At 32.8% G+C, this 23,325-nt stretch overlaps 1 protein-coding gene across 2 annotated transcripts in view; it reads right to left on the bottom strand.

Annotated features, from left to right (window-relative positions):
* The window catches only part of LOC128988612 (protein GDAP2 homolog), a 75,790-nt gene that overhangs the window by 5,505 nt on the left and 46,960 nt on the right, over positions 1 to 23,325 (bottom strand). The gene's annotated exons all lie outside the window — the stretch shown is intronic.

Below are 23,325 nucleotides of genomic sequence, written 5' to 3'. Positions count from 1 at the left end.
AATATAAGGGTTTTCTTTTTAACATCACTGTTTAGCTTGTCCTACTCAACTGATTTTTACGATTATTGAGGTATCATTTTAAAGCTTATAATCTTGGAGGGACAAATGGTAACTAAATAGGTTATTTCCTTTATTTCCCCCCCCTCCTCTTATGTTTGATATGTTACTAGATTTTTTAAACTATTATGAAAATGGATTTTAATTAGGATACTTTCAATAAATTGTAACCTGATTGAGGTAGGTAAATCACTCTTTATGGTACAGATCTTGTTTGTGGTAAAAATCAGTACATAGTTTAATTTCTGTGTATATCAAATCAAATCAAATCAAATCAATCTTTATTCATAATGTGTACATGAGTCATACAACGGAATAGTGTCATTTCCTTATAGCTAACAGGGCTTATAATATATAGTCAATGGTGTTTAATTCACCTAACTGTATTAAAGAAAAATTTTCTTTGAAAGGTAAAAGCATGTTGCATTATTGGTTTTGAGTCAAAAACAAGCTTTGAGCCCTATTTAAATGTCCAATTTCCACATAAGTCCCCACATAATTTATAACGAGTAGCTGGATAGCTGTGTGGTTAGAGTGCTCCCCTGATAATCAGAGGTTTACTGGTTTGAACCTGAGAAGTCAGTAGCTTTTTAATATTTATAAACGGAACCCATTTGTTGTCCTATATCATTATGCTTTAATCATGGATAAAGAACCAGCTTTTTTAAGGCTGTAATAAAGAATTATTTCATTGATTGGTTTCTCGTTCTGATTTTTATAGAAATAAAATAGCTTTAAATGTTACACAGCTAAAATTGAAACAATTAAGTAGGATAAGTGTGCAAAATTAAGCCAAATGCTTATTTTACTGTGCACTGATGGGATCGGTTTTAAAATATGTGGAGTTCCATTATTAAATTTAAAAAAAATTTCTAAATTTTTTTTGCGCCAACTTATGGAGAATTTTCTTACTTCAAGTTTACACTCCTTTGTTAAACAGGTGTACAACCGCTACAATGTTTATTCATATTCTAGCGGCATTTCCTCAAAAGGATTAGGTAACAATGACTATTACAGCAATGTAATCAATGCAGTTTTTCACTGCATCCTTGACCACAAAGAAGATACCTTATCAGGACAGGACTATGAGTAAACTGCGTAAATACTTTAATTGAGCCTCAGGCCTTGACAGTGGTCGGAAGTAGCTTTGTGTAAATTATCAGCTGGGACACGTGAGTCAGATTAAATAAGCGCCAAATATTGCTGAACCTTCATGACACAGTTTACACACTGTTGGCCGTTACAAATAAAGCGGTAGTTTGCATGTTAGATTACTACAAGACAAGAAGCTGAATAGGAAAGAGACCACCTACAAAATAACTTTGAATATTTAAATACTTTAAAGTCGGTTGTGTCTAGCAAATAATGTACCAACAGCAAAACACTTGACGCATGAAATTGCTTGGCACATGCGGTAAAGCGACTTTCTACCTTCCTAATTGGCTATTTTTTACCATTACTACACTAATGTAACAAGTAAAAAAGAAGTAGCAAGGACAATTTTTTTCAGATCATGTCAGGAAGAAACTATGAAACTTAAACTGTTTGTTCAAAAGGATAATAACTTAGCTTGTGTTTGCTACGGGTTAAATGATCCTCATCCAAAAGCACAGCAGTACCATCATGCCAATAGCTAATTTAGTCACATTCTAGACCTTTGTCAGCAAATCATAAACATACCTAGTCTTGATTCTTTTTCTGGGACTAGCTTAGTTTGATCATCATCAAGTATAAGTATTAGGACTCTACCTTTAAATAGCTAGTTTGGCAAGTAAACACTCTGAATTCCCGCAATCACTTCATGGTGAATACTGTTATTATAAAATTATTTGTTCAGTTTAAAAATCACAAAACAATAAGTCGAGAGTTGAAAAAGGGACTTGTTGGCAGAAAAGACTGGGTATATAACTCACCAACAGCCCACCTATGGTAAAAAGCTAGCCTGTTAGTGTGTGTGACGTTCATCTAGTCTTTGGCACAGGACCTTTTGGCCACACTAAGTGAAATGTCAGCTTCTGAGCACTGTTGGTCAAGTTTGCACATTCCTAAACAGTTAGTCAGGTTTCTAGTTAGTACAATTATCATTAGTCAGCAACCATCTTGAACAGCACGAACATCCAAGATCTTCCACCACTTCTATATCTGCTCCTTAACTTTGCATAGTGGTAAGTCTTAGGTTAAACACCAAGGTGTGATTTTGAAAAGTACCATACTAAACCATAGCGTGATGTTACATTTACGTAGGCTGTGAACACATGTTTAAATTAGCTTTCATCAAATTCGAAACAAAAAATATAACAAAATTAAATTTGTTGTTAAATTATGTTTTTCCTTTATGTGTTACTAAAACGTTTGACCAATTGCCTGGACACTTAAGTAATTTTTCTACAAAACAATAAAAACGTTCCTGTCTTAATCCATATATTAAAAAAATTGTTTTGGGTTTTACACGACAGGCTTTCCAAATAACCCTGTTCAGCTCAAGAAAATTATTTTATCAAGTGGTTTCTGTATGCAGAATTATAAGATTATAATTTTTTCTATTCTTTAAAATATAAAAAAATAGTTGATAGCTTAGTTTTTTTTCTAGCTCGGTGTTTTTTATATACAACTTTGAATGTTGATTGTTTTTTTAAAGAAGAAAATGTAAACATAAAAATTTTAAATTTAATTTGTTAATATTCAATGATTGTCATTATTTTTTTTTATAACTGCCTTACAACTTTTAAGAATAAATCAAATTACAAGCATTATTTTGAAAAACTTAAAATACTCTTTACTCTTTGGCATTACCATTGATTATAATGTTCTGTGTCAGTTAGTAGCTTTAAAGCACGTTTTGACTTTGGATGGATTCCTGTTGCAAGGCACTTGTAATATAACTGATAATATCAAAAATATAGTTGAACTAGCAGAGTACCCGCCCTTCGTACGGGGTTGGAATATAAGTATAAAATGCTTATTGCAGTTATACTCAAGCTTTGCGTTTGCAATAAGGGAGGACACAGTTAGATAACATTTGTTTTTTTAAATTTACAGTAACGTATTCTATAGTATTACACATCTACCATAGCCATAATGTTCTACCACTTCACCTAAACAATAGAGGAAAATAAATTATCAACAATTCGCAAAATATCACAAATTGTTCATGAAATGAACAACATAAACAAAACTGTAAACAATCCTACTTTGACAGTCCTCATTGCGAATCACAGTTTTTAGCTGTTTTCATAAATGCAAAAAAAAATATAATGCTGTACCCTGTTGGTAAATCTTATAATTTTTAATGCTTTTCCATATCATAGAACCAACTTTTTTAGTTGAAACAGCTGACTAAATTCTTTAATTCCCTTTAAATATGAATACTCATAAGGTTAACATGGGGAATTACAGAGCCACTGGGGCGGAGCCCGAAAGGATTTTTGAGATAAGAATATGCCTATATGTTAATCGGGAATGTAAACTATCATCATGCCAAATTTCAGCTCAATCCGTCCAGTGGTTTATGCGTGATTGAACTTCAAACACACAAACAAACAAACATACAAACTTTCACATTTATCATATTAGTAAGATAAGATTAAGCTGATGACTAACAAAATGAAAATAGAATGAGACAAACAAACAGACAACAGACAATCAAGACCCAATCACGGCTGACACTGTGTAAGGCAAACGTCACACGGCCACAACCCTTCATTGATCAGCTTTAATTTGGTCTATGTCTAGACCATTTGTGTCACAGTTGATAAAAACTGTGTAGCAATCCTTCACTCTTGCTATTGAGGTCGTTAAACTTCTTTCAACCGAATCCAATTCAAAATATGTTTTATTTAATCTGGTCAATATATAAAATATTAATGTATGTCTTAGGCACATTTCCTAACTGTCTAGATGGATTGTAAATAGTATGTATGTAATAAGTCTCTTTTAGCGAATTTCCCATATAGGGAATAAGCTATTACCGTAGTACTCATGGTAAGACCTGGACGCGGGACCGATTTTTTTTTTCGTTTTGAGGTCCCTAGAGGAAAAAAACACCATCCGTTCAAATTCATATATATATATATATATATATTTATATATGTGTCCGTTAGCACGATAACTCGAGCAAAAATAATCCGATTTTGATGAAATTTGGTATAAACGTGTAAACCTACGTTTATTCGAACGAGTTCGCGATCCAGCATGATCGGACCATGGGAACGGGGGTTTACGGGGGGTTTTATGGGGTAAAAATAGGTTTTTCCCATTTTTGACCCAAAAAACATAAAATTAAGCAATTTCTTTCCAAACCATTTTGTAGAGCTTAAAAAAACCAATAATTTAGTATATTGAAGCGTTATTATGCGCCTAATGGTTACGGAGAAAATTCCAAAAAATTGTAAATTTAAAATTCCCACGTTATTCTTATGGAGAATAAGTAAACTGTTGTAGTTTGCTTGTTTATGAACATATTTTGATCAAATTTGGAAAATGTTTTTATTTCTTACTAACTATTTACATTTTACAAAAAAAAACAGTTTTACCCTCCCTGATGCAGCAAACCTAAGTACTTGTTAAACTAATTCTATTGAAATCGGGAATAAATGTTATATTTGTAAGTAGACATTTCAGTGTAAATCAAATCAGTCAAATGGAAATTCGCTTAGTCTGCAGGTTTGCTGCGGCGGGGGTATTTCTATAATGATACCACTCATTATACAAAATGTATAACATTGTATTTTCATTTAGAGGTTTTGTTAAAGTTTTTTTTGTTTTTTTGTAGCAGCTTGTTTTATAGGAATTAAATTAAATTTGTACACTCAAACGTGGGTTAAGGAATTTTGACAAATATTTTTTTAAACTCAGGAGTTATTATTTGTTTGGTAAAGATATTCTAATAACTGTTGAACACAAAAGTGTTTTGAGAAAAAAAAGAAAAAAAAACTATTTCAAACTGTACTCAACACATTGATTCAACCATTTAAACATTAAAGTCATTAAGTTATCGTTTCTCCCAAAACAAAACTAAAACATAAATATTCTATAAAAATTCTTACACATCCTCAAACTTCAACCCAAAAACACTAAGTTTTATCATCAGCACAATGATGTAAAAGGGGTGTGGCAACTGATGATTCATAATGTGCAAAGTGAGACAATGTATTAGAGTGGGTAAGGCAGAGACAGAGACAACATGTGTGTGTGTGTTACGAGGCCAAGGTAGGCCAGTATCGTGACCTATCAGGAGGCAACATAGTAATCATCACATCACCAGGCCAAACCAACAGTCAAAACATCAAACACATAAACAAATCTACATGTGGATTGGACACATACATGTGGATTGGTGATATACTTTCACTACTGATCTAAATTTGGAAGCTTAAACACACTGTGATGTTGACCCTAAAAGGGAATAAATTGTTTTTAAATTCTCAAACTAAGAAACATATTTTTTTTTAATTTTTCTAATTTGAAGTGTAATAACTTACTCATGTTGTTGGATAATATTGTTCTCTAGATAACATTTTCTTTGTATACATTTGAAATAATTAATAGTTTCTCCATTGGGAATATATTTTCCGGTGCTATTCATACAGATGGATTAAACATTTATTCTAACTCGATATGATATTTTACATTAAAACAGTTGTTCACAAGACAGGAAATACAGAGGTTTATCAAAGAGTTACATTGGCTACCAATTTCAACTGGTTACACCAGAACAGTCACCATCAAGCTCACTTGTTGGTGTTATCAAACGGACGTATGATATTAGAGGTCTTACAGCTCATAGACCTACTTTATATACTAAACGTATAGTGCAACTATTTACAAGGCTGAAAATATACATAACATACTAAATTAGCTTATTAATATCCCCAGTCACCTGAGTACTTGGCAAATAATCAAATAAGAAAAAAAACTATGATAAAATACTCTCGCCGCAGCAAACCTCAGACTAAGCAAATTTCCATTTTCCTGGCTGGATTTCTACTAAAATATTCCAGATTTACTTCCTATTTAAATAACATTAATTTTAATGAGTACTTAGGGTTGCTGCTACAAGGAAAGTATTGAGGGGTTTTTAAATTGAAATGTTGATAGCTTAGTATGAAGTAAAAAAAATTGCCAAATTTGATTAAAATATATGGATAAACAAGCAAACTACAACAATTTATTTATTCTCCATAAGAATAACATGGAATTTTAAATTTACTATTCTTTTTTTAAATATCTCCGTAACCGTTAGGCATACAACAACGCTTCAACAGAAAAAATTATTTCTTTTTTGAATCCCTACAAAATGGATTGGAAAGAAATTGAGAATTTTGTGTTTTTAGGGTTGAAAATGGGAAAAACCAATTTTTACCTCATAAAACCCCCGTTCCCATAGTACGATCATGCTGGTTCGCGAACTCGTTTGAATAAACGTAGGTTTACACGTTTGTACCAAATTAAATCAAAATTGGATCGATTTCCTCGTGTTATCGGGCTAACAGACACACACACACACATATATACGAGTATATGAATTTAAACGGAGGGTGTTTTTGGCCTCTGGGGACCTCAAAACAAAAAAGCAGATCGGTCCCGGGTCTAGGTTTTACCATGAGACCTACGGTAATAGATTATTCCCTATATGGGAAATTCGCTAAAACAATCACACTACAAGACAAGAGTAAGAAGTCAAATATGTAATTAACGTACTGTTAAGATTCATACAATTTCACAACTTGTACTTATCAAACATAAAATATCATAACTATAAGCAAGCGTTTCCTTCCGCTGTTTCAAAAATAGACTTTCTTGTCAATATGGAGCTCCTCACATTCTGGCAGAGTGCCATACTCGCCATAAGTGTTACACATCGCAAAATCTGTACGTTCGGCTAAATTCAACTGGTAAACAAATGATGCGTCGTAGGATACTGTATTTGTTTCACAGTGTTTACGCTCTTCATTGACACATCCGGTTGATTCTAGTTTCTATTTTTAGCTTTCCTATTGATCTTCATTCAAATCAGGTTCTAAATTTATCTTGGTGTAGGCGGGTTTGAAATACTCTGGAATAATATTATTGGAGTGCATCATTTTTGCTGAACTGCACAATCTATAGTATAAGAACTCGATGTCTGTCTTTGGATTAAATTAGCTAAAACTTTGCACAACCATAATATTGTATACCCATAGCATAATAAACACAAGTACCTAAGGATTACTGTAGGTTTGTTTACATTTTAATATAAAACCCAGGGCTTTGGCTCCCAGACTTTCTAAGTTCTGAGGTTGAGCTTTGAATGGATTAAAAAGTGATTGGATTCCTTAGAAATAACAAGTGGACTATAATTAATTATACAATTTTAGTTTTGCACCTTTCTAAAACAAATATATTTCTAGGATCTGATTTTAAATAAGTGTATTAATTCATCCTCTGGAATTATATAACTGAAAACAAAGACTGAAAACCATTCAGGACTAACATGTAGCACGATTAAAACAACTACGGTATAATGTTTTGGAAATTAATTACATCATTAAATATACAAGAAATATATGGGGCACATCTGGTTTAATGGTTAAAAAGCAGGACTTCTATCCCTTGAGGCCCAGGATCAAATCCTGCCAGTCACCAATAGCTTTAACACACGAAGTAATGCATCTACCTAGTAGTTATAGTTAGGCTCGTGCCTAGCGTCCTAGGAAAAAAAAAAAATAAAAAAGTAGGTTAGTCTGGCAAAGTTGTTAGATAACAAAGCAAATCTAGCAACTGAGTAAGGATTTCCATTTAAGGTGTTATTGTTTAGGTTGACCTACTTGAACAAAGGACACTCTCTCCAAGTCCAAATAAGTTCAATTTTGTTCTAGACTAACTGTTAACACCAGCAGTGCTAAAATTTAAGTTGGGTGGTATAATTGGAATATCAGATTTGAGTTTTGAATGGTAATTATTCTTAAAAAAGGGATATATAAAAATATAAACTAACTAGTGGCATGCAGGGACGTAGAATAAAAATGATACCTCCGCCACAGCAAACCTGCAGACTAAGCAAATTTCCATTTGCCTAATTGGATTTACACTAAAACGTCTTCTTAAAAATATCACATTTATTCCCTATTGAAATAGCATTATTTTAACAAGTACTCTAGGTTTGCTGCTACAGGGAGGGTAAAAAAAATTGTTTTTGTGAAATGTTAATAGTTCAGTATGAAATAAATGCGTTTCCAAATGTGATCAAAATATGCTCATAAACAAGCAAACAGCAACAGTTTAGTTACTCTCCATAAGAATAACAGGGGAATTTTAAATTTAAATTTTGTTGGAATTTTTCCCGTTACCATTAGACCCATTATACTAAATTATTAGTTTTTTAGGTTTTAGGCCTACAAAATGTTTTGGAAAGATATTGCTAAATTTGATGTTCTTAGCGTCAAAAATTAGAAAATCCAATTTTTAACCCATAAAACCTCCCATAAACCCCCGTTCCCATGGTCCGACCATGCTGGTTTGCGAACTCGTTCAAATAAATGTAGGTTTACACCAAAGTTCATCAAAATCGGATCAATAACGCTTCGATATACTAAATTATTTGTTTTTTAAGCTCTACAAAATGGTTTTGAAAGATTAAGAATTATTGAAAGATTGCTAAATTTGATGTTCTTAGCGTCAAAAATGAGAAAATCCTATTTTTAACCCATAAAACCCCCCATAAACCCCTGTTCCCATAGTCCGATCATGCTGGTTCGCGAACTCGTTCAAATAAATGTAGGTTTACATGTTTATACCAAAGTTCATGAAAATCGGATCAAGGTCTTAACCATGAGTACTAAGGTAATAGCTTTTTCCCTATATGGGACATTCGCTAATAATGCTGTATATTTGTAATCACCTATTTAATGTAAACAAAGCATTAAGCAGACTTTTTTAAATCCCAATGTATTTTTAAAGGGAAGATATTTTTGTTATTTCTTATTTTCTGGTAGATTTGGACATAATCTGGACACCCCCTGGGACCAAGACCTTTAATTTGAGTCCTCTCCCATCATCCTGTGAGCTGTCAAACTCTCACAATTTTGATTAAAAAAAAAATCGCTTACAGAATAATAAATTAATAATATTATAGATTGTAATATTTTAGAGCCATAAAATATTTTTAAAACATTTTCTGAAATAACAACCCTAGATAGGATATTGTAGCTTGTTATGAATGATTCATTTTTTGTTCATAATATCCTAGAGATGATCGGGTAAAAATGGTTGAATAAAACTGGATGCAATGTTTATGATTTACTATATAACTCAATAGGAGTTACCAAACATGTGAGTTACAATTTTGCTCAGACCACTTTTTTGCTGTTTATTACAGCTCAATGATAGCAGTCTATGTATAGTGTTATCCAATGAAAAAAAAAAAAAAAATGCTTAAACCAAAACTTTTTATCACGCTTGAGCAGACAACATTAAAATTTCTTGCTAATGTCACAAAACATTCATCTGCCCAGATATTGATGTACTAATCCAACTTGTCAACCAACTATATAACAGTGCTTACTTTAAAATATCGTAAAACAAATAAATGAAATTTTATCAAAGTTACTGGGTTCCCAGATAGTGAGTAGCAATTCACTTTCCAAAACTCACCCAAAACGCACTTCCTGAAGCGAGTTGTAGTATTGTGGTAAAAAAAAGTGTAAAAACGTTTTTAAGCACGTTTAAGGTGAGTTGTGGAAACCGAAAAATAACCTATATCGTAAAGTAGTGAATATTTCATAAACTCTGAACAAGTGTAATGTTAATATTTTACTATACTTGTACAAAAATTAAGTATTGGACATTAGTATGAAAGGAGAGAGCTTAAAAATGTGTAGTTTCGTAATGAATTTTTAAATGTGTTTTTGTAAAGAGTATAAAAATATACAGCAATATTATATTTAACTTGTATTCAAACCAAAAATATATACAAGTTTACTTCCGGAAAAAGTAAATAAATCCATACATTGTTTCAGAGATTATTTTAACAAATAAAGTTAGGAGTTCCCACAAGCCAAAAAAATGAGATAAAAAACATTTCAAATACAAATTAATTGTAAACATTCACTAACTTTGTCTTAAAGAAGGTACCTATATATAGTAACTCATTTTTAAAAATCTAAAATTAAACTAAATTTGTTATAAATAATTGTAATTTAAAGGAAAACGTACTGTTCTTCTTTGGAATCAAGTTGCACTACATTGTTGAAGTTTTTTATCAGTTCGGGGGTTACGGTTGTTTCATGTATAGCCATCCTCACTCACTGCACTCACTGACTGACTGTCACTAACTGACTTCAACTGAGTCTTGAGTCAGCTGTGGTGGGTTGTGGTGGGAGGAAGGGGGGGCAGATTACCCAAACCAAAACATTGCGCCACACAACAGAAACAAACCAGAGGTGTTACTCATACAAAAAATTAGATTGATGTTTGTATAATAAAATTAAATTATAACTATATTTGATTTTTTCTATCATTTGTAGAAAATATAAACGAGTCTATTTTTTTAAATATATGTACGCTGCTGTTTAGGAAAAATATGTTTCTTTGTGACTTTTAAAATTGATTACGCAAAGTATTTTTTATTTATTTATTATATTTTTGTATAATATTTCTTTAAGTACAGTATACGGAAAAACTCTAACTTTTACCAATAACCCAATAATTTCTAATCGATAATTGTTTTTATCGTGAAATATTTTAAATTCTTAGTAATAACTTTTTAGTATTACTATATTTAGTATAATAAGCTAACTAGATAAGAATAAAAACCAACTTAATAATCCATTGAAATAAGTCATTGATCTGTTGCATGAGTAGAGAGAGATATGTTATCATCCTTGGCAATTAGAAAGGTAACAATTAAAACAAGAATGTACTACAGTACCTACCATGTCACATAACATGTATTTACTTATATAACATATTTTTGAAAGTCAAAAAAGAAACTTCAAGACAAAGACATAATTTTAAAACAGCTTGCAAGACAAAAAAGTTGAATTGTTTAAAAAATTAAATGTTTAGTGGTAAGCAAAAAATCTTCATTGACAAAGATAGGTAAAAAAAGGATTATTTCATATTTTATTTATAAAAGAATTATGGGACCGTAAAAGAATTAATTCATTGTTAAAGCAAAATAAACCACGCTCGATATTGTCTAAGTTGACTCCAAATAGTAAAACTATATTATATTTTAACTTTTAACCAGGAGTAGGTTTTGTATTGGACTTGGATTAATTGTTAAGTTTAACTTAGGGGTGTTGCGATTCATCAAATCTTTATTGAACTAGAATCAGTTATTTGTGAACTATAATAACTATTAACAAGAATTCCTGTAAAAGTAAAATAAAAATAAAGTTCACCACAACTGTATATTTAAGATTGGCGTATTTTGTGGGGCCACTCTCCACATATTAATGACATCCTTTTACTCCAGAAAAAGGCGGTTCGAAGCATTGCTGGAGAATGCTCAGATACACATTGTAAACCTCTTTTCATTAATTTCAGGATACCAACCATAGTAAATCTTTATATATTCCAAATTCTAATATATACAAAGTCAAACTTAGATCAATTCTCTTTCCGAAAAGACGTACACAATCACTATACAAGAGGTAGGGATAAAATAGATATATTGCAGCACAGATTGGCAAAAACCAAACATTCACATAAATTAAATTGTATAATGTTTTTTAATAAGCTGCCTGAAGAAGCAAAATTAGTTTCTTACAGTATTTTTAAAAATAAACTGTATGACTGGATTGTAAAAAATCCCTTTTACAAAATTGATGATTTTTTAAGTTGTGAAATAAATATTAGATTTTGAAGAGTAAGTTGAAATAAAGCTTTTATTTTCATGTAAGTGACTATTTAAATTTAGATATTTTGTACTGTAAACACCTTGTAACTATGTATAACAATGACGTGTCCTATTTCTTTTATAAAGATCAATGGAAATAAATATTTCTTATTCTTATTCTTATACAGACATGCAAGGGCAGGTAATGCTTCCTCCGTAAATTCATAGAAATATTATAAAACTTAACGATTAATAATAATAATATTTACAATAATCTCACAAAGGAGTGTAGTCAGGTGAGTCTTATATGAAAACTCAAAACACAATTTTGAGGTAAAAATAAAAATACTAACAATTTCAACTACGAATACATATACTCTAAAGGCCAGAGGAGAGATGAAATGCTTCAGATTAACACAGTAATTGATTTGGCAAGGCCTTGTGCAATCACCTAATGCACATCAAGGTTAAAGGAACTGCGAATTGAAACTTTGAAACATGGCAAATGGAACAAGGGTCAATGATCAATGCTATTTACATCTGAGACAAAGAAAAAAGAGATCAAAACAAACTCTTTCTTTATGCAAGTCAAGGAAATATTAAAATTGAAGGTATTATAAAACCTCACTGTTGGGGAGTCACTATTCTCCAAACAAAGCTATGGTTTTCAGTCTGTGTTTTAGTACTAGAATCAATTTTCCTGACAAAACATTGAGTAAGTTTATATAGTGACATTTGAATGAAATAGAATTTTTGAAAGTTTTTCTTTTCAACAAAACACTTTAAAAAAACCTAGCTCTAAGTAACTATCACATACACTTAATTTACAGTGATTTAATCTAACCCGTTTTTAGTTATGTTCGTTATCATTGTAATACTGTAACCATGAAACCATGGAAGAGATACAGCAGACACGTCATGCAACGTTGCTATCGGCGTTGGATTTCACTCTGAGCAACCGACCATGGTAATCTCCTGAGAAAAATGGTTGAGAAATCCCTACTTGCATCAAACACTTGATCAACAGTAAACATTCTAATCAAAAGATCAGCCAACTTGATCTTCATTAATCAAGATCGGGATGGATGTCACTTTTTATCTACTTGGCATAAATGATTTGATCCAAGGATCATTTACCAGTGGTAGATTGTTTGGTTTAAGAGTTTGCTTGAATAGTTTTTGTTGATATTGTTTTTAGCGATTTTCCATATAGGGAAAATAAGCAAATTTTCCATCCAGAGAATATTAGCGAATTTCTCATATAGGGAATAAGATATTGCCATACGTCTCATGGTAAAACCAAGACCCAGGACCAATTAACTTTTTCATTTTGAGGTCTCCAGAGTCCAAAAACACCTTCCGTTCAAATTCATATGTATATGTGTGTCCATTAGCATGATAATTTGAGCAAAAATTATCCAATTTCGATGAAATTTGGTACTAAGATGTATCCTACATAAAGAAATAGATTTTTTCCATTTTGACCCTAAAAACACAAAACTTCATAATTTCTTCCCGAACAAATTTGTCGAGCTTAAAAAAAGAAATAATTTTGTACAGTATATTGAAGCGTTGTTCTATGCCCAACGGCATTTTATATTTATACGCCAACCCCGTACGAAGAACGGGTACTCTGCTAGTTAGGCTATGTAAGAATGTATTTAATTCTTAATAACAGTTACTATATGGAATAATAATGTAAAAGGTCATGTTAGCCCGTAGTGAAGCCACAACTTCAGCTTCACAAACTCAAAAGTATGTCGGGCAAAGCCGACGGGCAACAGCTAGTCTTTAATAACAAGGGACTTTTCTTTAAGGAGTGTGTAAAGGAACAGAAACCTATACAAAGGAAAAAAAGGGAATTAATAACACTTTTTAAATCTTATTTCTACCACTAGCAGCCCTAATCCCTCAAAATTATATGGATATGTCAAGGATCTAACTTGTCAGCCCCACAATGAACTCTCGGATAATTGCAAGGCAAGCAATATACCCTTGTTGAGCTTTATATGTATCATCTGTTTTAATAATTTAATTTGATACATTCTGGCGGGTTAAACATATTCAATAAATATTCTTTCTTTCTTCCATATAATAACTTTTATATAATAATTTATCTTTTATTTTGTTGACTGCCTTTAGCCCTTGAAGTGCTTTAACTGATGCGCATTTTGCCACAAGGTGTGGTATCTTCAGAGATCACTATGTTATAACGACATCCTAAAAAATCATAGAATTGTTGAAGTCTTCTTTTATGTTAAAACTATTCATGGAATAGAAACTAAATCTAACCGATATGACAACCCTGCAGGAACCAGGCAATTCCAGGAAACCCACACCCCAGACTGTCCCCACCACTGACCCTGTCAGGCTAACTGTTCAAGTTGTGCTAGAAGTAAGCCTCCTGCCCTCGCCCCTACCACGCTGTTCGTGTAACATCAGTGATGTAATAAACAGTGCAATGACTCACAAACCTTTGTATATATTAGGATGTAGTTATAACATGGTGATCTCTGAGGATGCCACACCTTGTGACAAAATGCGCATCGCCAAAATAATGCACTTTAAGGGCTAAAGGCAGTTAACAAAATAAAAGGTAACTTAATAAAAAAGTTCTTAAAATTGGGTAACATTATTAACTTATATGAAATAGAGCTGATAAGTTTTTGTGATATAACCATGAAATGAACAAGTTTTGCTTTATATCCTATTCTTTTAAAACTGACACAACTCCAAGGTTACAAGAGTGATAAAATCAGTTTCCTGTAATTTATGCAACAGTAATGCATTATGCACACATGGAAAATAACAACTGATACTTAAGTTCTAAACTGATTACAGAAAGATATTTTTAGCGATGTTTCCAAATAGGAAATAAGCTAGCCTATTACTGTAAATCTCATGGTAAAACTTGGGGCCAGGACTGATTTATTTTTTTGTTTTGATGACCCCATAAGCCAAAAACACAATCCGTTCAAATACATATAAATATGTGTCCGCTAGCATGATTAACTTGAGTAAAAATGATATATAACTTGAATAAAATTTGGTACACAGTATAAACCTATGTTTATTTATACGAGTTTGCTAACCAGTAAGATCAAATTATGGGAACATGGTTTTACAAAGTAAAAATTGAGTTTGCTCATTTTTGGCCCTTAAAACATAAAATGTGCACTATTTTTAAACTAAGCACCACTAAACTTAGTACATTGAAGAGTTGTCGTAAGCTATGATCAAAATAAAAAAAAACAAACTACAAATTTAAAATTCCTGTTTTATTGTCATGGGTAACAAGTAAAATGTTGTAGTTTTCTTGTTTATGGGTATATATATTTTTTATGAAACTTGGAAAATTTCTAAAAAACTCACATTATTACTTTTTCTGTAGTAGTGAACCTAAATACTCGTTAAAATAACATTATTTATATAGGGAATAAATCTGATGTTTAAGGAAATATTTAAGTGAAAATCCAATCAGACTAATGGCAATCCGCTTAGTCTGCAGTTTGCTGCTCCAAGGGTGATAATTATTTACTTATATAGGTAAGTTTTTGCACATTTAATACATTTATTTATTGTGCAACCAAAAATTTTCAGATATTCTATGAGCCTCTTCAAGGTCTGGCTCGAATGGCTACCTACATTATAATTTTATGCTTAAACATTTTCAAGAAAATTCAATAAGCTTTGTACGGTAGAACCTAAGAGATGACAATATTTTAAAAAACAATCACACCTTAAAAAAAAAAAAAACACTCCCTCTTCCCCTAAACCAGTGTCCCCTCATAATGTAAAATACAGTTTTTCATAATGACAAAACCTTCTGAATAGTCTTTGGACTTTAAAAATTATAACCCTGAAAATGATGAGACCGTATACAACTCCCGTAACCATTTATCAAATGTACATTGTGAAAAACCCCAAGGAGTGATTGCAACTACAGTAAGTAATAAAAGTTCAGAAGTACAGGTTTTGGGAGATCTATGATAAAGACGAGACAAAAACATAAATTTGTATCCAAACATCTCATTTTGTTGAATTTTATTTACAAAGTGATCACATAATAATTGGTGGTTGCTAAATAACTTGTTTGGTAAACCAATTATTGTAACTATTTCACCCCAAAAGGCTTCCAGAAAATTAGAACCAAACAAACTAGCTGGAAAATATGAACTTTAAAACATGTTCAAAGATAACCGTGGAGAGCATCACCTAAAATATATCAGGTAAACCAAATATTTGACTATAACAACAGAGGTGATAAGAGCCAGTCAAATGATTTGTAGCACTTGTTGCGCCAGATTGTAGAAAACAAAACGTGCTGATAATACACTCATGCGCTAACATGACGTCAGAATTGGAAACAGCAGAACAAAGATCACAGTTTTAGTTTTCTAACAAATTAGTTATTCAAATCATAAAAAAAAATTACATTAAGTAATATGCCACCACACCAAGGTACATATTTTAAAGTCGAGATAAGTCAAGGATGAGTATGAGCGAAATGACAAAGGTTTTTGGTTCTTAAGCCAGACAATTTAATAAGCCCAATGATCAAGGACTCATGGGTCTTGTTAAAATAACTATTGACTTTTCTCAGCATCGGACTGGCAACCTTTTTATTGCCAAGCATGCACTATAACTCTGCTCCACTGCACTAAATTAAATACATTGGAAAACTAGAGTTGATCTTGTTCATCATCAGAAAAAAGGAGTTGTTTGGTATATATTTGTGTATTGAGACTCCTTGGAGGCTGCTAGAGCAGTCGCTGAAAAGTTATTTACCATCTAAATTTTTTTTGAAATAACAAAGTGATTATAATTTAAATATGCCGCTGTGAAATTTGATTTTTTCTTTTAAGTTTTGCAATTGTTTGATAGGTTGAAACAGCTAGGCTCCAAGGACTCTTAAGAGCAAAATGTACGTCATTGCTGCTAGAGAACTGTATTGGCAATACAAAGCTTTAGCTTAGTGTGGCAATACGTTTAGAGAGCGGCAATGACTGTTTGTGATCGTAATACACACAAGATTTTCCTACTACCATAATAAGCTTACCATAACACATAGATTTATATTTTAGTTTTATATAATATGTCATTTAGGTAATTTTTTGCTTTTCTTAGGTTATGTTATTTCCTTACTGGTTGTTAGTGTTTTATAGAAACACCGACTGTGAAATAAACTGATTTAACTGATATCTCCCCCAAACACATCAACTAAACCAAAGAACACAGGGAAACCCCCGATCGCCGCCAAGCTGCTGAAGCCGGGAGAGACCATTGAAGACTTCTTTTGGAAAAATATAGACCTATATAAAAAGAATATTCTGTCACACACCAAGCGACTAAACATGACCAAGATGGACTGCCTCTCTTCTCAAGGAGAACAGAAACATGAGCAGCTGCAGGAACCCAATTCAAGTCAACAATCCAATCACTCTACAGTGTCCCATACTATAACCCCTTTTTTAGAAACAAACAGCCTGAAAAAAGGAAAAGAAAAATCTGCAAATCTCCAAATAATTCTTGTGTAGCAATAATGCACCAAAATATTAGAGGACTTGCTACAAAGACGAACAGACTACACCATATTCTCAATGACACAAAACCAAGCATTCTAGTCTTGACTGAACACGGACTGAAAAAAACAGAGCTAGAAGCTACAAAAATTCCCGGCTACTCTTTAATTACCCACTTTAGTAGAGAAGAACATAAACTTGGAGGTGTTGCAATATATTCCAAGGAATCCCTTGCTGATACAGTATCAGCTATTAACATATCAAACACATGCCAGGAGTTAATTTTCGAAGCAGCAATGATTCGCATGCAGACAACAAAGAAAAAGGATATCTACATTCTGGGAATCTATAGACCACCAATCGAAAATGCAAGAATTGCCCTTGACCTCCTATCAGACACGCTAGAACTACAAGAAGTACACAAGAAAAACCTCATACTCATCGGTGACATAAATATCGACAGGCTCACCCAAGATTCCAAAAACACCATGCTGGAAGAAGAGTTAACCACACAAAACATCTGGAGATTTCCTCTAGAGGCCACCAGAACAACCCATGACACAGCCACTTCAATAGACTGTATATGCTCAAACATACCATATGCGTATATTACTGGACAAGTTGTGCATACTGGTCTATCTGACCACACTGCGCAGCTGTGCCTGCTGAAAACACACCAAGAAGACACTTCCCAAAGATTTGTAATGAAAAGAAGCCTAAACAACACAAACCTTAACAATCTAAAGGCTCACCTCCATCTACAAAATTGGGAACATGTTTACTCTTCACCGAATCTTGAAACCTCCTACAACAAATTTCATAATATTCTTCAAACAGCACTGGATTATACATGCCCATTAAAGAAAACCAAAATTAGTACAAATAAAAAACATATGAAGTACTACGATCCTGAAGCAAAATACCTTAAAGAGAACTTTTTGAAAGCTCTGCAAAAATTTGAGTTAACAAACAGAAATGAAGACAAATTAGAAATGATTAATAGAAAAAGGATATACGACATGAAACTAAGAAACCTAAAAATGTCCTCAACAGCTAGCTTCATAGAACAAGCTGACAACAAACCAAAAGCACTATGGCAAGTTATAAACAAGGAAAAAAAAGGAAAATGTGAAGAGAAAACCCTTACAGAATTAGAAATAAATGGCAAACTCACAAACGACACAAAAGAAATGGCCGAACACTTCAACACATTCTTCTCAAATATAGCAGAAAATACCCTTGACCAAAACAGAGCAATCGTTATAGACCCTGAAACAGTGCTGAATGGAGAGGAACCAGTCTGCCCAATACACCTTACCCTAACTTCAACATCCTATAAAGAAGTTAAAACGATGATAAACTCCCTAAAAGCCAAAACATCAAGTGGAATGGACGAGTTTTCATCTAAGATGATAAAGCACTGCTCTCAAGAACTCATCTCTCCTCTGGTTTATCTTATAAATAAATCATTTAAAGAAGGCAAATTCCCATCCGCCATAAAAGTCAGTAAAATATACCCCAAACATAAAAAAGGACCAACTGAAAATGCTCAAAACTACAGGCCCATCTCTCTCATCTCCAGTTTCTCTAAAATCATAGAAAAAATTGCTCTGGCTAGATTAATGGCACATCTTAATGATAACAAACTCTTAACTGACAGCCAACATGGCTTTCGGAAGAATAAATCTACATCCTCAGCTATAACAGCACTAATTGAGTACGTCCTAGACCAGATAGAAAACGAACAATACATTTCCGCCATCTTCCTTGATTACAGTAAAGCTTTTGACTGCCTGGGCCACGACCTGATATGCAAGAAACTCGAAAGACTCGGTATAAGAAACTCTGCGCTAGAATGGTTCAAAAGCTACCTAACGGGACGTTCACAAGTTGTGGAACTGAAAAACTCATCAAATGAAGTCACAGAAAGTTTCAAATCTTCAAAAAGCAAGCAGACGAGAGGAGTTCCACAAGGCTCTGTATTAGGCCCGATTCTATTCATCTTATTGACTAATGACTTCCCCAAACAAATTGAGAGTGAAAATGCTGTTGCAATCATGTATGCAGATGACACAACCATTTTGATCAAGGACAACACAGCCCAAAACCTTTACCTTAATTCAAAATCGATCCTAAATAAAGCTATCCTCTACTCAAAGAACAATGACTTAGCAATAAACCCCACAAAAACTACAACTCTGAATTTCAGCAAGAAAAAAGACATAGTCCCTCAATTAGAGGATGTAACAATAGAAAACCACACAAAATTTCTCGGTGTTATCCTTGATAACAAACTAACATGGAAAGAGCACATCAACCACTTAAGCAAAAAAATCAGTACTGGAATATATGTCGTCAGAAGAATAAACTACATAGGCGGACTCTCCGTGGCCAAAACAGCTTACTTCGCACTGGTAGAGTCGCATCTTAGATATGGCTTGACAGTGTGGGGAGGAACTTCAACAAAAAATATGAATCGAATTCTCGTCCTTCAAAAGAAAGCCATAAGAGCCCTCGCCAACCTTGTCCCACCACAGACTTGCAGACTAGCATTCGCAAACCTAGGAATCCTCACAGTGGTGTCTCTCTACATACTTGAATCTATAAAGTATGTGAATGAAATAAACCCCCCAAGAAACCAAGACCTGCACCACTACAACACCCGTCATGGCTCCAAATTTGCACTACCAGTTCACCGAACAACTCTTTGGGAGAAAAAACCTTCCTACACCGGCTGCAAGCTGAGGAACCATCTACCTGACTACCTGAGAGACCTGACTGGCAACAAGCTACACCAGGAGTTGAAGAAGTGGCTAATCGCAAGACCCTTCTACTCAATAAAGGAATTTTATGAAAATTAACATGTACAATTCACTATTGTATTGACACTATTGTAATTCTTGACGAATTAACAATAAAGAATATTGTATTGTATTGTATTGTATTGTATTGTATTATAGATCAACTTTAGATCGTAGATGGCATTGACACCTTAGTTTGTAATGTCATTAAAGCCTTTGAGTCAAGGGCCTTTGCTTGGGCCACTCTGTGTGACCTGAGCAAGGCCTGTGACTGTGTGGATAACCAGGATCTTTTAATGAAACACTATGGCTTCATGGATACCGTTCAGTTACTAAATCTTATCTCAGTAATCTAAGACAGATTGTCTCTGTTAACGGTGAGAAGTCAAACGAGGTAATAGTTGATTGTGGAGTGCCTCAGAGGTTTGTACTTGGACCACTCATGTTTTTAGCGAATTTCCCTGTAGGGAAAAGTAGCTATTACCGTAGGTCTCATGGTAAGACCTAGGCCCGGGACCAATTTACTTTTTCATTTTGATGTCCCCAGAAGCCAAAAACACCATTCGTTAAAATTTTTATTTATGTACATATATATATGTGTCCGTCCGGACGATAACTTGAGTAATTTTTGTCCGATTTTCCTATACTATTATATATTCCTATCCTATACTATTGACGAATGGTCAAAAAACACTTTTTACCTTCCCCGTAGCAGCAAACATAAGCACTCGTTAAATCTAATGTTATTTAAATAATTTGGAATGAATATGTCTTATTCATAGACATATTTTAGTAATAATGTAATCAGACAAGTTGAAATTCCCTTAGTCTGCAGGTTTACTGCGGCGGGGGTATTTTTTCTATTTATAATTTTGAAATATCTACCAAAATGTTGGGTAGGCCCGAGCCTACCTAGCCTGCCCCTGGAGCCAAAGAATAAAGTTTTAACTATTGTTATGTATAATCTGGGAGTTTGTACTCATACAACAACCAAAATTATAAAAATTCTGACAAGGTATCATAATGATCTAATACCTGAGCAATAGTCTACTTGTTTACAATTAACTATCTTGTAGAGCTTGAAAAAAATACAATTGAAACGTTGTTGTATGTTTAACAGTTACAGTGATAGTTAAAAAGTTTAAATGAAACATTTTGATATTATTATTATGGAGAATAAATAAACTTTCTTTTGTAGTTTGCTTGTTTTTCAATCAAATTTGGCAATTTTGTTAATTTCACACTAAGCTATCAACATTTCAATAAAAAAAAACAACCAATTACCTCCCTTTTAGCAGCAAACCTAAAAACTCATTAAAGTATTAAAATTAAGGTTATTTAAATAAGAAATAAATCTGAAAATTTTAAAGGAATATTTTAGTAGAAATCCAGCCAGGTAAATGGATATTCCCTTATACTGCATGTTTGCTGAAGCGGGGGTATTTTACTTAGGTTTTAATTTTTTTATTATATAATTTTAATGTAATGGTTGTGAGGTTTATTTAATTATCATATTTTCCACATGTACAGTGGTAATATTTGTTCATCTAAAATAAAGTATAATTGACTTGACATTACAAACACCTGCAGATGTTTAATACTACACACATGCATGCCTGAATACCAGGTTGCCTTACAAAACTTGAAGGAGTTATGAGCAACATTAAGTTAATTCAAAATTTCAAAATTTCAATAAAAAACACACCCAATTACCTCCTTTCTAGCAGCAAACCTAAAAACTCATTAAAATATTAAAATTAAGGTTATTTAAATAAGAAATAAAACTGAAAATTTTAAAGGAATATTTTAGTAGAAATCTAGCCAGGTAAATGGATATTCCCTTATACTGCATGTTTGCTGAAGCGGGGGTATTTTATTTAGGTTTTAATTTTTTTATCATATACTGTAATTTTAATGTATTGACTGTGAGGTTTATTTAATTATCATATTTTCCACATGTACAGTGGTAATATTTGTTCTTCTAAAATAAAGTTTAATTTTTTTTAACAATTTACAATCTGTTCAAGTTGAACAATAAGCAAATGATATAAATAGTAATACAAAAATAACTTGAACATGAGCTAGTGATTGACCACTGTCAACACTAGCTAACAAAGAGAATTTTGATAACACTTAGCCAAATCTGAATGGTAGGTCCAATATCGTATGTCGCTCCAGTCTGTAAATGGTGTTGTGATTGTCCAATAAATTAAGTGCAAGATGATTTGAATGACTTTCCAATTTTATAATGTATTTTTCACTAGATTTTGTCATTTCTTCTGACTTGACATTACAAACGCCTGCAGATGTTTAATACTACACACATGCATGCCTGAATACCAGGTTGCCTTACAAAACTTGAAGGAGTTATGAGCAGCACTAAGTTAATTCATTATTCGTAGATGGTAGCATTGACTATATATATCTATAAGGTATATATAGTCAATGATGGTAGATAGTTTTTGTCTTAAAATTGGAAAAAAAACTCTCTATTTCCAAAATATGAAGCAAAAAATATCATCCTGATGAACAGTTTAGTAGGAAGATACTTTGTTGACAACTGTAGGAAAATCTAACAAGTCTCGTGTGCATATGTAGGATCAGAAGGCTGACATCCAAAAAGTAAGGAAAACACAGCAATGACAGTTAAAGGATGTTACCGATTTGAACACAATGGTGTGAGATTTTCATGATTTTGCTAAGATCGCAAAAGATGATGATGGTGTCTTTGCAAACATTCAGGACTCACAGGAGACGTTGATGGTTTCATCTAAACTACAGGAGATGTACACCATTTCACCGCAACCAAGGGATATGTTATGATTTAGCCGCCATTGCAGGAGATCGATAACTAATTTGAATGCTGTTTGTAACCGTTAAAACCCTTGCAGCCATTGTTGAGTTATGACTGGTAAAAACATGGGTTGCACATTGATTTATAAGGTTCTAGGAAAATTCAGAGATGGAACACCGTTCCGACCAGTTCCCACCTCACTACACCAAATGTACAAACTTGATACGAGACCGTCTAAAATTTAAATATTGAGTTAACCTTTTCTTGTTGACTTGCCAATGTACAATGAAGTGTAAGAGCTATGATTAATTTAGTGACTAATCTTGGTCTAAA

This window comes from Macrosteles quadrilineatus, unplaced genomic scaffold, assembly GCF_028750875.1.
Source record: "Macrosteles quadrilineatus isolate MER2022 unplaced genomic scaffold, UCM_ALF_1.0 Scaffold_3__2_contigs__length_128488019, whole genome shotgun sequence".
NCBI classification, from domain to species: Eukaryota; Metazoa; Arthropoda; class Insecta; order Hemiptera; family Cicadellidae; genus Macrosteles; species Macrosteles quadrilineatus.
The sequence above is the reverse complement of the archived record's forward strand: the minus strand, read 5'-3'. Positions and strand labels throughout refer to the sequence as shown.